The 17,438-nt window shown below is 38.6% G+C and overlaps 1 long non-coding RNA gene across 1 annotated transcript in view; it reads left to right on the top strand.

The window, feature by feature from the left end:
* The window catches only part of LOC128325442 (uncharacterized), a 46,273-nt gene extending 42,370 nt beyond the window's left edge, over positions 1-3,903 (top strand). Inside the window, exons 2-3 of the long non-coding RNA XR_008307453.1 lie at positions 2,375-2,516; positions 3,561-3,903. This is a non-coding gene — a long non-coding RNA (uncharacterized LOC128325442). The remainder of the gene's footprint in view (positions 1-2,374; positions 2,517-3,560) is intronic.
* The last annotated feature ends 13,535 nt before the right edge of the window (positions 3,904-17,438 follow it).

Raw genomic sequence — 17,438 nt, 5'->3', positions numbered from 1 at the left:
GGCCCAGTATCCGTGCAGGATAGATTGGACATGTTTTGCTCATATTTTATTTCTTCCTTGAACTCATTTGCTTGCTGTTTTGTATAAGAACTACTGTTTTGAAATGAACAATTTTTAAAGTAAAGATTTCTTGTTTTGAAGTAAAAAATTGTAGCTGCTGTCTGTTTCCCCACCCCATGCTTAGAAGCCTTTCTACCCTACCTAAATCTGAATAAGACAGAGGTTTGGAAGACCCAGACAGACAGACAGAAAGAAAAGTTTGCTTTTTGGTGAAGCTTAGGATCACGGGGCTGGTTGAGCTTTGGATCATGGGGCTGTGACACGTGGTAACAGCATGGTGGGATCTGTGACAACATTGATTGATTGATTGATTGATTGATTGATTGATTAAAATAAAGCTAGATGCATCAAGATCATTGATAAAAATTGTCAGAGGGTCACTAGCAAGAATGAAAGAGGAGTATTATTATTTTTAAATAAAACACACCTCTTTCCCCAAAGATTACACTCTGTCATAATCTGATACTATGAGGTCTCTTTTACCTAATCATCAGGCACAGCATGCCAATCAGGAACTTGCTAGGGTAATGAGGAATGTGGCACTGAGCCATTTTTCACATTATTGCTCCTTGACTATTCTAACACCCTTTAAGTTAAACGTGAAAGTGAAATGTGTAAGATCCAATTGGGATCAATTTTATATTGAATAAGTGCATAGATAGGTTAGCCATATTGTATACAAATGTATTGCTAGATACGAATATGATAAATATTTCTATACCACTTTTCAACATAAATTCATCATACAGTGGTTTACATAGATATAAATAAGTAAGTAAGTAAGTAAGTAAGTAGAATGTCTCCCTGTCCTCAAAGGAAGGAAGGAAGGAAGGAAGGAAGGAAGATGAGATGGACACCAGCAACAGCCACTGGAGGGATGCTGTACTGGGGATTGATAGGGTCAGTTGCTCTCCGTCTGCTAATGCATTTGGCATTAGGATTACATTAAGTACAGCTAGAAGCAACTAAACTATGTCTATCAATATTCCCTATGGCCTGTAGAACTTGTATATGCTATAGTTATGATCACAACTCATTTAGTACCATAATTCCAATCTGTCTTACTAGCCTTACATAAGTAGGAATGCTTTAACTTGCTGGGACATGCTTCTCAGGATTTTATATTATCTAGTTGGGATGGGATTGTGCTGCATGTCACATTATCTCAATGTATCGTTGCATGTGCTTGCGCATGCATGTGTGTTATGGAAGAGATTATCAAGAATGTACGCATATTTGTTCATGGGTGTCAAGAACTAGTTTATATGTGAAAGCCCATTGATTTTCAGCACATGATCATGCCCATGGTGTCAACCATGTGGAGAAATAATTAGTGTGAACTAAATGGTCCACTGAATCAGCCAGCTGCCATTTTCTAATAAGAGCTGCACTTTTCTAGCACACCATCTAATGTGTACTAACGTGTCTCCATTCAGTCATGCTCCCATGTAACCCATTGGGGTGGGGGACTAGTGGCTTTCATTGGTTAACCTACTCAAATACACCCCAATCTAAGGGTTGTCTACTTACTGAGGTAACCTGATCCCTAAATGGCTTGCGATCAGGTTACCTGAGAGACCGCCCTGCCTCATATGTCCCTCCCTGAACCTTAAGATCTTCTTCAGAGGCTCTCCTCCAGGTGCCCTAGCCAGGGAGAGCACCTTTTCGGTGGTTGCACACCATTTATGGAATAGCCTCCCCAGTGAGGCTCGCCTGGCTTCATCACTTTGTTCTTTTAGGTGCCAGGTAAAGACCTTTTTTTTCACCCAGGCCTTTTAAATTCAGGTTTTCAGATTTGATCTGATTTTTAACTTTTTAAAACTCATTTTAAAATGAGTTTTTAAACAGCTTTGTATTGTATTTTGTATTTTCTTTTCACCTTTTTTTGTCTGTTATAGTTTAATGTGTTATTTTTTTTAATTGTATGTTTTAATCCTCTGCTGTGCCCAGAGAACAATTTGTTATGGAGTGTTACAGTCTAACTAGTACAGTCTAACTAATACAGGGTTTTTTTTTTGTTTGTTATTGGTAGTAGTAGTAGTAGTAGTAGTAGTAGTATCATCATCATCATCATAATTAAAATGAACTTAGAATACTGAGAAATGAAGCTGGAAAAGGGATGTGGAGAAGCCATCTATCTAAGAATATTCTTCAAAATTTCATCTTGGGAGGAATCTGAAATTCAGTGAGATATTTGGTTTTTTTCCTTGGGAGGACCCTGAAATTGTCCAGAACATTCCAACAGAGAAATTTCTCCACATCCACAGCCTTCCTGGTTAAAAAGAGTGACTGAAAGATCCATTCTTTCTGATAGGAATGTATTGGCACATGGCAAGGTTGGAGGGAGTCCCAGGACACCATTTGAAGATGGGCTGAATGAACAGTGCACGCAAAGCCCGGGAAGTCGCAAGTGGCCCCTGGATTTTCTGCACCCACTATGTGGTTCAGGAATGAAAGTGAGTCTGACTCTTATTTGACACATATTCATTCTCTGTTTAGTCAGTCAGTCCTTTATTGCGGTCATAGACCAGTACATAGTTAAAACATACATACTTACCAAAAAAACCCAAAACCTCAACATAATAAAACAGACAGATTATAACACAATACTGACAGGTTAAAATTAAGGCAGTTGTGGTGATCTCCAGATAGATCTTACTGAAAACCTTACTGAGCAGAGCACCCTCCATTACAATCATAAAACAGGAATCACAGAAAAAAGAAAGCAGAACATTATTAAAAACCTAAGCGGATGGTGCAAATGATATAACAGTACCTTGCCATTTTGCTGATTAGGTTGTCATCAAGACTGGACAGTAAATACTTCAAATAGAAGTCATCCACATGCCCAGGAAAACATTGCAACAAAGGGGACACTAATTTTAAGCGGGTGTCCCTATAGAAGTTACAGTATAAAATGGCATGCGCAGTTGTCTCCACTTGACCAGACCCGCATTCTCTGTTTAGTGTTTTCAATTGATGGATGGGGGAAGGCTTGGATTTGATAGCCTTTATAGGGGATCTTATCTTTTACTTCCATATATATATATAGAGAGAGAGAGACAGAGAGAGAGAGAGAGAGAGCGCAGATATTTTCCTTTACTGCATGTCATATATAGCAGACTTAATCCTACTGATAAAAGAAAAGAAATTAGGATATGATCCTGCCAATCAAATATCGTGAGGTTAGTTACGTGTCACTAGACTTCAGTACTGAGAACAGTCTCTCACCTACCAGTTTTCAGGAAGGTGAGGGAGTAGGACGAGACTGAATGAGGAACAATCCATCTTGTTACCGATGAGGAGTAAATAAAATGTGTAATTTGGGATTGTCAGAGAAATAAAGAGCACCCTATAATATGCAATATGTATGTGATAAAACATGTCATTTACTTCTGATCGAACAGCCACATTTAAGTAAATGTTTTTACTCATGATACAGTTTTTTATTCATTTTTCTTGGCTCCACATTTACAATATAAATCTTTTTTAATTTTCAGCCTGCTGCACAGATTTTAACGCAACAGTTCTCAAACTGCAGTTCTGTCTTATTTATACACAACATTAGATTTCAGTGCTCCTTCTAAAACACCTTGCAGTAATTTACAAGACAGTAAACAGATAAAAAGAAAGACAAATGACAGATAAAATCACACTTAGAATGTTAACTTTTATAATTTAAGTAATTCATGTTGATGGAGAGTTGGAATAATTTATTTATTTTTTAAATCATTCTAGACAGTCCTACAGTAAGTATTTTGTGGGAACATTGCCCAAAATCCTGTATTATGTTTTGGTCTAGGTTTTTTAAAACAGTAACCAGTTGATTTTGAACAAAATATTTAAGAGTGTTTTTTAAAAGCATGATTTTTTTGAATTAAATATTTTAAAAAACAAACAAACAATATAGTGTGAACCTATAGGTTCTTCATTTTGATATTTAAATTCTACACCAAGTCACATAGGGACAAAAAAAAACCCAACTTCAAGTATATGTTTATGGGATTTGAGCTGTCAGTGTCTGACCAGGAGAGGGATCTTGGGGTCGTGGTGGACAGCTCATTGAAAGTGTCGACTCAATGTGCAGCACCTGTGAAAAAGGACAATTCCATGCTAGGGATCATTAGGAAGGGGATTGAAAATAAAACGGCTAATATTATAATGCCCTTATACAAAACTATGGTGCGGCCACACCTGGAGTACTGCATACAGTTCTGGTCACCACATCTAAAGAAGGATATTGTAGAACTGGAAAAGGTGCAGAAGAGGGCAACCAAGATGATCAGGGACCTAGAGCACCTTCCTTATGAGGCAAGGCTACAACACCTGGGGCTTTTTAGTTTAGAAAAAAGATGACTGCAGGGAGACATGTTAGAGGTCTATAAAATCATGCATGGTGTGGAGAAAGTGGTTAGAGAGAAATTCTTCTCTCTAGACAGTCTTAGATGAAACCGATTAACTAGACCCATTTCAGCCTGACTATCAGGTGGGCTATGGGGTGGAGACTGCCTTGGTCAGCCTGATAGATGATCTCCAATTGGAAATTGACAGAGGGAGTATGACTCCATTGGTCCTTTGGACCTCTCAGTGGCTTTTGATACTATTGACCATAGTATCCTTCTGGAGCATCTGAGGGAGTTGGGAGTGAGAGGCACTGCTTTGCAGTGGTTCTGCTCCTACCTTTCGGGCTGGCTCCAGATGGTGTCCCTTCGAGACTGCTCTTCCTCAAAATCTGGACTTTTGTATGGTGTCCATTAGGGATCCGTATTGTCTCTGATGTTGTTTAACACCTTCATGAAACCACTGGGAGAGATCATCATGAGATTTGGTGCAGGGTGCTATCAGTATGCTGATGAAAACCAAATCTATTTCTCCATGTCAACCTCATCAGAAGAAGGCATAACCTCCCTAAATGCCTGCCTGGAGGCGGTGATGGGCTGGGAAAGGGATAACAAACTGAGACTGAATCCAGATAAGATGGAGGTACTCACTGTGTGGGTTCAAAACTCAGAAGATGAGTTTGATTTGCCTGTTCTGGATGGGGTCACACTTTCCCAGAAGGAACAGGTATGCAGTCTGGGGGTGCTTCTGAATCCAAGCCTCTCCCTGGTGTCCCAAGTGGTGGACAGAGGTGCCTTCTATCAGCTTCGGCTGATACGCCAGTGGCGTCCATTTCTTGAGATAACCTCTAGACTGGATTACTGCAATGTGCTCTATGTGGGGCTGCCTTTGTATGCAGTCCAGAAACTACAGCTGTTTCAGAATGTGGCAGCCAGGATGGTCTCTGGGTCATCTCGGAGATACCATATTACTCCTTTATTGAAAGAGCTACACTGGCTGCCAATAGGTTTCCGGGCAAAATACAAGGTGCTGGTTATAACATATAAAGCCCTAAAAGGCTTGGGCCCTGGGTATTTAAGAGGACATCTTCTTTGTCATGAACCCCACCGCCTATTGAGAACATCAGGAGAGGTCTGTCTGCAGTTGCCACCGTCTCGTCTGGTGACTACTTGGGGACGGGCCTTCTCCGCTGCTGCCCAGAAGCTTTGGAATGCACCCCCTGCTTAAATAAGAGCCTCCCCATCTCTGACAATTTTAAAAAAATCGTTAAAGACACATTTGTTCACCCAGGCTTTTAATTAAATACTGTCATTATTGTCATTATTTGTTTTAACTAATGTTTTAACTTTTCTGTTATTATTTGTTATAAACCGCCCAGAGACATAAGTTTTGGGTGGTATAAAAATATGTCAAATAAATAAATAAATAAAGATTCAGGCTGCTATGTCTTAATTGAAGGTACTATGAATGAGAGATATATCATTTTGGGCTCCATTTATGCACCCAATAATAACCAACAAAATTTTCTAAAGGATCTTTTAAACAAATTAGTCAATGAAAGCAACTGACTGGATAATTGGAGGTGATTGCAATGCAGTCTTGGATACAATATTAGATAAATCTAGCTCAATCACACCTTCCCAACAGACATAGGTAAGCTGAGACAACCCTTTCAAACTTTATAAATATAAACACTGTTAATATGATCGACTCTTGTAGATTTCTTCACCACACTGAGGGAGACTTCACATTACATTCTACGAGACATGCCTCATACTCTAGAATAGATTACTTTTTCCTCTCTAACACATTACAGAAATATCTTTTTAATGTAGCCATAGGTGACATGCCATGGTCTGGTCACAACTGGGTTACCTGATCTCTTAAATTTAGAGACAATAACAATGTGAAACACTGTCTTTGGTATTTAAATCACTCTTTATTATGCAATGATCATCTAATTCAAGCACTAGAATCCGAGATAAAGAACCAAACTCCAATTGTAGAGTAAAATGGCAAAATGTCTGGGATGCTTTTAAAGCGACTATAAGAGATGAAGAGATGAGTCTTGCAGCATACACTTTCAAACTACAAAATTCTGAAAAAGAAAAAAATATTAGCGGGTATAAGATCATTGGAAACTATACATAAACAGACAATACAACATAAAATTTGTCAAGAACTTCAAAAGAATAGTGCAAAACTGAATTTGTTGGAAATATGCTCAATTAACAGATAATTATTGTACACAAAACAAAACTACTATGAAAAGGGAGGAAAAGCTAGTAAATTCTTAGCTAAATTAGTACAAAAGAAAATCCTAGAAAAGTTAAACTGCTTTTGTCCAGGAACCAAATTAAACTGACAAGCTCTGATGACATCATGGTTGAATTTACTAAATTTTACACAACTTTATACTGCACAGACTCTCCATGCTCTGCTAACATCACTAGATCCTTGGATAACCACCTACCCTTCAAATTGTCTTCAACCCATGCTGGAATAATGGAATCTGCAGTTACAGAAAAAGAAATAGAATCAGCTGTTGCTTTGATAAAACCTAACAAATCTCCAGACCCAGGTGGCTATTCATCAGATTTTAATAAAAAGTGGTGTGTTTTTTGCATTTTAAATTTTTATTGACTTTTACAATAGCTTACAATTAAGTAAATATTGACTTCCCGCTTACCTATCTGTGCGGTTCACGTTAACTATACATATAAACCATTGCTATAATAATTCAAAATATACATACTCCACATTACTACTTGATTTTACCCAACCGAACCTGCTGTTATTACTATATTTCAAACCCTGCTGAAAAATCCATATTAGAAAAATAGTTCTTTAAGTAAAGTAAAAATGGTTCCCAATCTTCTTTGAAAGATTCCAAATCTTCATCCCTTATAAGTGCTGTAAGCTTTGCCATCTCAGCATATTCCAAAAATTTTATCAACCAGACTTCTTTTGAGGGCATTTTAGTGTCTTTCCATTTCTGCACACATTCTATCCTAGCCGCTGTAGTTTCATACAAAAAAAAATGTTACATTTCTTCTGGAAAAGTCTCCTTGGGTTATTCCCAGCAGGAAGGATTCTGGCCTCTTAGGAAATGTCATTTAAAAAAATTTCTTCAACTCATTATATATCATATCCCAAAAAGCCTTTGCCTTCCTGCATGACCACCACATATGGAAAAAAAGTTCCTTCACATCTTCCACATTTCCAACATTTGTTTGAAACATTTTTATACATTAATGCTAATTTTTTTGGTGTCAGATACCACCTATACATCATCTTATAATAATTTTCTTTTAAAGTATAACTTGCAGTAAACTTTAAATCAGTTTTCCATAATTTTCCCCAAGCAGCCATATTTATATTATGACCCATATCTTGAGCCCATTTTATCATAGTTGTTTTAACCACTTCAACTCTTGTCTCCTCCAAAAGCAACAACTTGTACATCTTAGAGATAATCTTTCATCATTTTCAAACAACTCCTTCTCAAATCTCAACATTTGATCCACAAATCCAACTTTAAGATCCTTTTTATAAATTTCATTTAGCTGATGATACTGAAACCAATTACTAACCAAATATTTTACTTCAATTTTTTAAATTTACAGCCTTTCTCTTGGAAACATAACAAATCCCTATAGGTACCCCATTCAGATTGCATATTTGTCTCTTTACACGCCAAAACCTCAATTGGGGATACCCATAATGGTGTTTTACACTCCAACCATTTTTTTTATTTTGCCCACACTCCCATCAGATAGAAAAAGAAATACATTTTAATAAAAAGTTTAAAAAACTTCTACTAGCTCCACTTACAACTTTATTCAACAAAGTGCTAACTATTGGCTCTAACCTGCCCTCTTGGAAAGAGGCTTTTGTTATAGTCCTTCCTAAACCAGATAAAGACCATACAAACCCAGGCTGCTACAGACCCATCTCACTGCTCAACCAAGATGTTAAACTATTTACTTCAATCTTGGTCAAGAGACTAAATTTTTTTATTGGAGAATACATACACCCTGATCAAACAGGCTTTATGCCACATAAACACCTATCAGACAAAGATCCATAAATGTAATGAATTAGGTCATTATCCATAAGATACCTTTGGTAACTCTGAATCTGGATGCCGAGAAAGCTTTCAACAGATTGGAACCAAAATTTCTCCATTGTCTACTGGAACTTCTTGGATTTGGCCCAACTCTTACATAATGGATTACATTTTGTATTACATCCAAAGATGGGCATATCTAGGATGCCCATGATCTCCCTTACTATTCACACTCTCCACTGAATTTTTAGCACATAGTATCCAGTCATCTCCTCATATCACAGGCCTATCTATAAATGATATGGAGCCTAAAGTTAGCCTATATGTGTCACGCCCTCGAGCTCCGACAGCGAGGAGGAAGGGAAAGCTGTCAACTTTCCAGCGGATTCAGGAGTGTCTGAGGGGCAGAGCCCGGCTGTCAGCGTTCATGAAATGACTGTGGTAGATCCAACTAATGATTTAGAGCAGGCATGGCAACCTGAGTCAGCAGAAGATGTGGAGGACCAATGCGAAGAAGAGCTATGTAATGAAACACCAATGACTCCACAACAGCGCAGGATCATGAGACGTAAAACACAATTAGAGGCTGTTAGGAGGAGCAAACGCCTCTTGCTGAGGGCTGACAAGCCGTGAATTCCTACCAGCTGGGAACTCTCGGCTTGCTCTATAAATCACATCTCCAGCCTCCTACTCATTGCTGAGAATCAACGTTCATCAACATTCCTTGCCGACAGCGTTCAGCCAAGCCATATCCGATTTCAGCAGCTCTGCTTGCTTCGTGAACTTCCCTAGCAGCTGGCCAGTCCTTGACAATATGCTGATGATGATACCCTTTACCTTTCCAAGTCACTTAAATCACTGCTAGCACTACTTAGAATTCTGGACCAATACAAATTAGCTTCAGGTTTCACTTTTAACATTACAAATCTACGCTTGCAACTTACACATCCGTCAAGATGAAGAGGATCACATACTGAGTCTTACCCAATTCAAACACGTCCCTTCAAGATGGAAGTCCCTGGGTGTCTGGATTCCATCCAATGGAGACTCGGTGCTTGATATCAACTGCAAACCTCTACTCTAAAGAATAAAAACAGATCTCAAATTTCTCTTGGATACAAAGAATTCACTTAGTATAAATGGTCATTCTTCCTAGAATTCGATTTCTATTTCAAATGCTCCCCAACTCTATACCTTATGCACACATCCAGAAATGGCAACAAACCTTAGATAAAGTCATATGGAAACATAAGAAACTCAGAATCCAAAGATTTGTTCTATAAAAACAGGTGAACCAAGGAGGTTTGAAGTACCCAAATCTACAAATATATGATGAAGCTACTTTACTTTACTTTCTTCCCAAACTATGGCTTCCCTTTAACCACATACCATGTGCACATATTGAAAATGCCTTCTGTTATTCATATGACATTGATGAAGTCCTGTGGCATAAACTAGCAACAGACCTACAACAATTACTCAGAACTCGTTTCTCTCCAGTCTTCGTAAAATATGGAACTCCAAAAAAATGTATACTAGTCCTCTCACTTTCCCCTGTCACTTAATTTCTCAGTCTAGATTTCTTTCCCCTGGGGAAAGAGGTGAATATACTGGTAGGTCTAACAAACAAAAAAATTATATGCTCGCTTTGACTTAAACCTCTTGTATTACCTTCTAGACTTACCTCCACGAACTCAGCTTTCCTCTTCACAAAAAGAACTTTTTAGTTTTTTATCAGTACCTGCCAAATCTGTAACAGGAACAAACTGGAAAACAAAGGTGCACATTTCAATAAAACTTGGTTTCATAGAGTTTGATCCATCATGTTGATGGACAAGATTTCCACAGTGTTGAAACCAGACACCTTGTACATCACACTAAAAGGTTCACCTTTAGATGGAACAACTACTGGCTACTATATGTAGAAGCTGGAAAAGACCTGGTACATGACTCTTCGTCACTGAATTGTATCTATGCTTGGTAGGTCTATAAATGGTATTAATATTTTTTAAAAAACTGTTTTCCAAATTATATAGCTTGTGTAAAGCTCAACAGTGTATATGGTTTCACTCCCAATTCTATATAACCAAAAGGGAGGGGGGAGTGCTTTAAATAATTTTACTTACTTATTTTGGCAATGTGCTATGATCTTTATATATCTTTTATGTTTATTTTTTCAAAGGTTTCTTCCTTTAATAATAATAATAATAATAATTCAATTTCTATACCGCCCTTCCAAAAATGGCTCAGGGTGGTTTACAAAGAGAAATAACAAATAAGATGGCTCCCTGTCCCTAAAGGGCTCAGATTCTAAAAAGAAACATAAGACACACACCAGCAACAGTCACTGGAAGTACTGTGCTGGGGGTGGATAGGGCCAGTTACTCTCCCCCTGCTAAATAAAGAGAATCACCACGGTAAAAGGTGCCTCTTTGCCCAGTTAGCAGGGGTTATCTTGCCATTTGTATCTTAATTTTACCAAAATGATAAAAATTATGCTTTTAAAAAAGCAGAAATGCTGCTAGCACAAACGCTCATTCTGAGAAGCCCCAACATTGCCTTAAGACTCCACAGAAGTTCCAGGGCAAAGCATCATGGTGACGGAAGGCCGAACATCATGTCAGTCAGTAACAACAGTAGTAGTTAAATATGGGCATAGCTTTCTTCCATTGAAAGGGGTTAAAGTATTAAACTTTGATTGAATTGTGTACAACATAATTAATGGCATGTATTTAGGTTACTATCCATCATGCTCAATACAATTTCTAAGCTATTCTAAACCAGTAACATAAAATCCGTGATGCTACCAATGTTCTTAATTACCTGCTTTGAAAGATGAATTTGTCCAGCTCTTAATTTATGAACGCGAAGTTGTTTGGTTTTATTTTTGCACTGATTTTTATAGTCTTTTTTGCCTTTTATTTTATTATAGAGCTAATTCTACAGTGTGTTGTTGTTGTTGTTGTTGTTGCTATTTCTTTATTTGCTAAACTGCCTTGAAAATGTTCATTTGGAAGACCGGACAGAAGTGCCTTAACTTTATGAACAAAAGTAAGTAATGTATGAGTATTCTGTCCACCAGAACGTCTTTTCTGGCTGGGCATGTAAAATGAGATTCTGTGAATGCATGCTCAATATTCAGGCTCACTAGGCTACATTTTAGGCATATGTGCTAAATTTGTTTTATGTTAGGCCTTTACTTGATGAAACTTTCTTGTTGATGCCTGTGACACTACATGAACTACAAAGGCAGCTGCATTTTAGGTACAGAAGTTATTTAATGTTAACCTAAGTGATAATCATCAATGAAACTCTCACAGATTGTTGTACCCAACTAAGCAGCCATTAGTTTGGTAACTAACGAATAACTTTTCCAATGATCTAGGGATGTACACGAATCATGATTTGAAGTGTTCTGTAATAACCCCTGCTAACTGGGCAAAGAGGCACCTTTTTAATGTGGTGATTCTCTTTATTTAGCAGGGAGAGAGTAACTGGCCCTATCCACCCCCAGCACAGTACCTCCAGTGACTGTTGCTGGTGTCTATCTCTGCATTTGCAGAGGCCGTGTGTGCCAGCGCCGCATGAGGGCAGCACTGCCTACGCACAAAGAAAGCTGGGGGGAGCACACTTATACAAGAAGTGGCAGTGAGTGGTGGAGGAGCGGGTATGCACCTGCCCTCCTCTATTTTAAAGGTGCCGGGGATGTGTGGTGAATTGCGCTTCAAATCGCAATTTGTGCACATCCCTACAAATATTGGGGGGGGGGGGGGGACGATCCACCAAAAGTTATTAAGCTGAGAACCTCTGCCTCCTGGCAAATATGCACTTCCAGCAGGCATGAAGTCCAAACTGGCCCAGGTCTGACTTTCACCCATGTTACAAACTTCCACCAGACTTTCTTCCGACTTTTGTCTGCCATGTATCACCTAGATTTGAAGTTGGGTGGAGAAAGTCTGGTGGAAGTCAGTAACTGGGGGAAGGAAACAGACTTGAGTGGGTTCAAATATCACACCCACTGTCATTCGGAATCAGAGGTTTCTAGCTCGCTGACTCATCTGAACCCACCTTTTATATGGTTGCTGCCCTCCACTCAGATCTGAAAACCCAATCAGTGCTGGGATGTTGTTGTTTCAGGAGCAGGATTGAGCTGGTGAAAACACAGCTAAATGGTAGATAGGCAGATGTGAGAGAGTGGTTGGCCCCAATCTGAATATGAACAGGGCTGGCAATAGGTGAGCTTTTCCCTGATTAGCTCATTCCCAAGTCAACCAGATGCATACTAGGAGAAGATTTGCATATCACTAGATCAATATAGAGACAAAAAACTCACCAAAAGGTTGTTTGGTTGGATGGAATGGTCTGGTATGTATACTAGTCCATAGCAATCCATAAGAGTTGCATTGTGAGTATGGGCTTAGTTAATAATGGATTTCTTAGCATACTCCTAAAGAGCATCTTGGTCAGAGGTCAGTGACTGCATGTTTGCATAATTTGATTTTATATTCTGAGTCTGGGAACTGCTTATGAAATAATATTCAATTTGAAATGGCAATATATATGTAGTTTGAACCAGATAATTATGTACTGCAGCAACATCTCTACTGTACAGAGCTCGTGGCTAAATCACAGACTAGGTCCAAAGCAAAACACCTAAGTAAAGTTTTTCTGTAGTGTTAAAATGCTGACCATTAAATCCTTTACTGAATTCACTCAGAATGAAAGTAATTTCATTTTTTTTATTTCTCCTTTCTCCACGTCCATGTCAGTGTTGGAGATGGTAAGCAAGTGATACTGATGAAAGTGAAAATGATGTTGCTTGAACTGTATTGCTGAATAATGACATTCACCCTCAAACCATAATATATTTTGGCACTGATTACCTTTCCCGATTTAAAGTAAGGAAGTTGATGGCTGGAAACTAGTTGGCTAATACACTGCATCAGTGTACATTTGGAACATAATCACATTAACCATACTGGCTCCAATACAACAGTTATTTCCAAATTTATTATTTCTCTTTGCCAAGCACTCTCCGTAAGATCTTTAATTAACCTATGCCAGATATTATTTAATATAAGAACCTTATTTCATAAGCCACCAATAAGAACTCTCTTAGGCAGTTGTCACAAGGTAATAATGCTGGTCAGAACCAAGGTTACACATTCCAACTGAGCTGTAAATGTATGCACACACATTTTATTAATTGTCTTGTGCCTGGTGTGGCTATGGGTGAAATTCAAAGTCTCATGCTCATACTTTGCAGCATGAAGGATGTACATGCTTAGGCCATAAGTGAACTAGCTCTGGAACAGCCAGTTTCCACTCTTTCAACATTACATTTTCATATCTTTAAAGATGCCCTCCCACCAAGAAAGCCAATATTTAGCCAGGATATCTAGTGATCCACATCATTTGCACTTAGTCTCCCATTTCTAGATTATTGGATAACCACCTACCCTTCAAATTGTCTTCAACCCATGCTGGAATAATGGAATCTGCAGTTATAGAAAAAGAAATAGAATCAGCTATCGCTTTGATAAAACCTAACAAATCTCCAGACCCAGGTGGCTATTCATCAGATTTTAATAAAAAGTGGTGGGGTTTTTTGCATTTTAAATTAGTCTCCCACTTAGTCTCCCATTTCAGGCAACAGCTTTGAATTATGTTTGGGGGGTTATTAATGATCAATAAAATCCTCATTTTTATCTGCAGTTGTTCTGTTTTTGTTTTCCAAAGTGGCTCCTGCTTCAGAAATAGTAAAGATCCCTGGATCAAGAGATCACAAGAGTACCTAAACAAAACTGTCATTCCTCTTCCTCCTCCTGTAGTTCCCTGCCTTTGGGGTCCCCCACACTTCCTTCTGCACTTCATTTTCAAAAGGCAGAAGGAGAAAAGGTAGGAAGTAGAAAAGGTAGGAAGAAAAGTGTGACAAGAAGGAAGATCAAAGGTGGTGACTTTTGCCACCAGGTAATGGGAGATTGGGGTACAGGTGGTGGGGAGATTCATGTGGGTCTGAGTGGGAAGACTGACATGCAACAAGCTCTGCATGTCATTGGGGGCGGGGGAGGAAGCATTGTTTTCATTCTAAGGTGCCAGAGTGGCTTGGGCCACATCTAGGCAGAAATCTTGAGTGTGTTACTCCCATTTGACAATGGGAATGTATTTGCAAAAGAGACCCCAAACTCTTGTTAGAACCCACATTGAGAGCATTTATAAAATATGACATGAGTAATATATCTTCATAGATGTGATCAAATGTACTGGAAACATTCTGGAAAATGATGATCGTCTAACAAAGTTAATCCAGACTTGTCTGAAGGAATTCCATGTTTGATGGAGTTGCAGACAGTCTAGCAAATGTTAGCAAAATATATTAGAACATATTGAAAGAAGTATAGGCATGAAATACCAATGAAGTCATTAGTGATTCTATTAGGATTTGTCAGGACTGCTATGCAAAAGGTGTTGGATATTCTCTGTGGTGAGAGAATTCCTTTCTCATTATAGCAGAGTGCACGGAGGCACAACACAGCGGTAGATTAGTTAGGCATGCGTGTGTGCTGAGAGTAAAGTAACTTGGAGCCAATTCATAGTTTCAATTCAATATAAAAGGCATTTATTAAGGAACTCCATTCTAGATAGGAAAGTGAGGAGTTAGGATCTCTAATCTATCTATCTATCTGGATGCAGATGGATTCTGCATCCTCTCTGCACATTTGGTGCAGGGAGAGGAACTTGCCATGTTGCAAGGTAGGCGGGCAGGTAGCAAGGGAGAGAGAGAGAGGAAGGAAGTTTGAATCCTTGAGATTAGCAATCTACATTTCAAAGGGGTAGCATCAGAGCCAGTGGAGAAGTGATGACAAGTGTCTTGACCCTCTAGCCCTCTGACTTACTAGTCTGTCCTCCACTGTCTGAGACAAGAGACAGCGCAAAGTCCTTTAACTTTCCAACAAAAGGGACATATCACTGTGGTGGGAAATCTGATGATAATGCCAAAATTTGTACCTGCCAAATATTGGAATGCATTGCAAAGATCATGCCAACAATGGTGACATGGTTCAGAAGAATATGGAATGTTGTGCTTATGACTGAAATAATATTCTTTAGACATATGAGTATAGTGTATATTCAGTAAGAACATATTCAGTAATAATATAAAGACAAGAAGTTGTGTATATTCGATGAGAACATTCCCAGATATTTGATAAACCTACATTTCATACTATCGCCACCTAATGGTGCAGCAGGGAAGTAATCTGCCTAGAGAGCAGGAGGCTGTTGGTTCAAATACCCGCTGGTGTGTTTCCCAGAATATGGCAAATACCACCTATATCGGGCAACAACGGTATACGAAGGTGCTGAAAGGCATCATCTCATACTGCATGGAAGAAGCAATGGTAAACCTCTCCAATATTCTACCAAAGAAAACCACATGGCTCTGTGGTCTCCAAGAGTCAACAACAACAGCACAATCTTTCCTGTCTTTCCATTTCATACTGTAATTGAATGAAATCAGTGCAAAATGTAATACATAGTGGTGTTTCTCTATTTATACGAATACTTTTGATTTGTTTATACTTTTCATATGGTCTGGAATTTCTCTTTTCTGGTGACAGCACAAGAAAAAAAAAGGAGTGAGGGGTGCAGAAGGGGCAAAATGCATGTATGGGTGGGTGAGCTGTGTCCCGCATATTAGATCTTTCAAACAGAAATGTGGAGCAGGTGAGGAGCAAACTACTTGTCTGAGAAGGTGCTTTCCCCTCTTGTTCCACCTCTGGAGCCACCCTTGCTTCTCCTGTATATTTTGCGACATAAGCATTGTTTCCACATCATCTGCTTTTTTTCTTTTATTTTGATATCATATGCTACTTTTTCTGAATGTTAATACTACTGCTACTACAACAAATATTTATATACCACTTTTCAAAGTTCTCAAAGCAGTTTCCATAGAAAATAAGGTGGCTCCCTGTCCCAAGAGTGTGGGAGTTATGAAACATCCAAGAATCTCAGGGGAAGTGATGTAACATAAGTGAATCTCACGGGAAACACAGAAATCGGCTGCTTTCATTTTTAAATTGTATGTAAAATATCTGGGTAAATACTTTAAAAAATTAAGAATAGTGCACAGGCAGGCAGGCAGGCAGAGATGCCAAAAGGTAGCTTCCCCCACTCAGCCATGATTGTCCAACAAAGGGAGGGGGGGATAAAAAGCAGATGCTTGCTGTAGCCATTTGGAGTTTCAAAATGCTCCAAACATAGCTGAATGGTGTCAGAGTTCTCCAACCACAAATCGTATTCTCCAGGTCAGGGTTGGATTGCCTTCGATCACCTTTGATTGGGCAATAGTGAGCCATGTCCAACCTTGCTGATCTGACCTTGCACAGCCCTACTAAATAATTCTCAGCATCATTATAAAAGTAGGGTTCTTTGAGCAAAATTGTGACAACCACTTTCAAACTTGTTTTCATTTTCCACTATGCTTGTGCCCTCTGTTAGTGACTATGCACTGGTTCAATAGTGACCATTTATAAGCATTCAGTTGCATTTTCTGTTTAACAGTACTGAAAGTTTCCATTAAAGGAAGGAGAATGAAGGGAAATATTTTATAAATAATGTTTTGCTCAATGCTTTTTTTCATTAGTGTAAAGATCAACTTTAACTACTCCATTTATAAGCTGATAAATCTACTTCAGTTTTTCCACATTTAAAGTCAGTTATGTTATGTTGAAAGAAATATGAATGCAGTTGAGTTGTCAACTTTTTACACTTATTGCTTCAGAAAGATCACCTCTCTTTCTCACAACTTGCAGCATCAAATTTATCCCAAAACTTAATCCTCAGACTTAGCAGTAACGTATGCTTCAACTACTGTTTCATCAATAGCATGTCTATTGGAGAGGGTTTCTTCTTCACAGGTTGGACTCTTTTTATTATTATTATTATTATTATTATTAGGTGTTGGAAA

The sequence above is a fragment of the Hemicordylus capensis genome, chromosome 4, assembly GCF_027244095.1.
Source record: "Hemicordylus capensis ecotype Gifberg chromosome 4, rHemCap1.1.pri, whole genome shotgun sequence".
NCBI classification, from domain to species: domain Eukaryota; kingdom Metazoa; phylum Chordata; class Lepidosauria; order Squamata; family Cordylidae; genus Hemicordylus; species Hemicordylus capensis.
The sequence above is the reverse complement of the archived record's forward strand: the minus strand, read 5'-3'. Positions and strand labels throughout refer to the sequence as shown.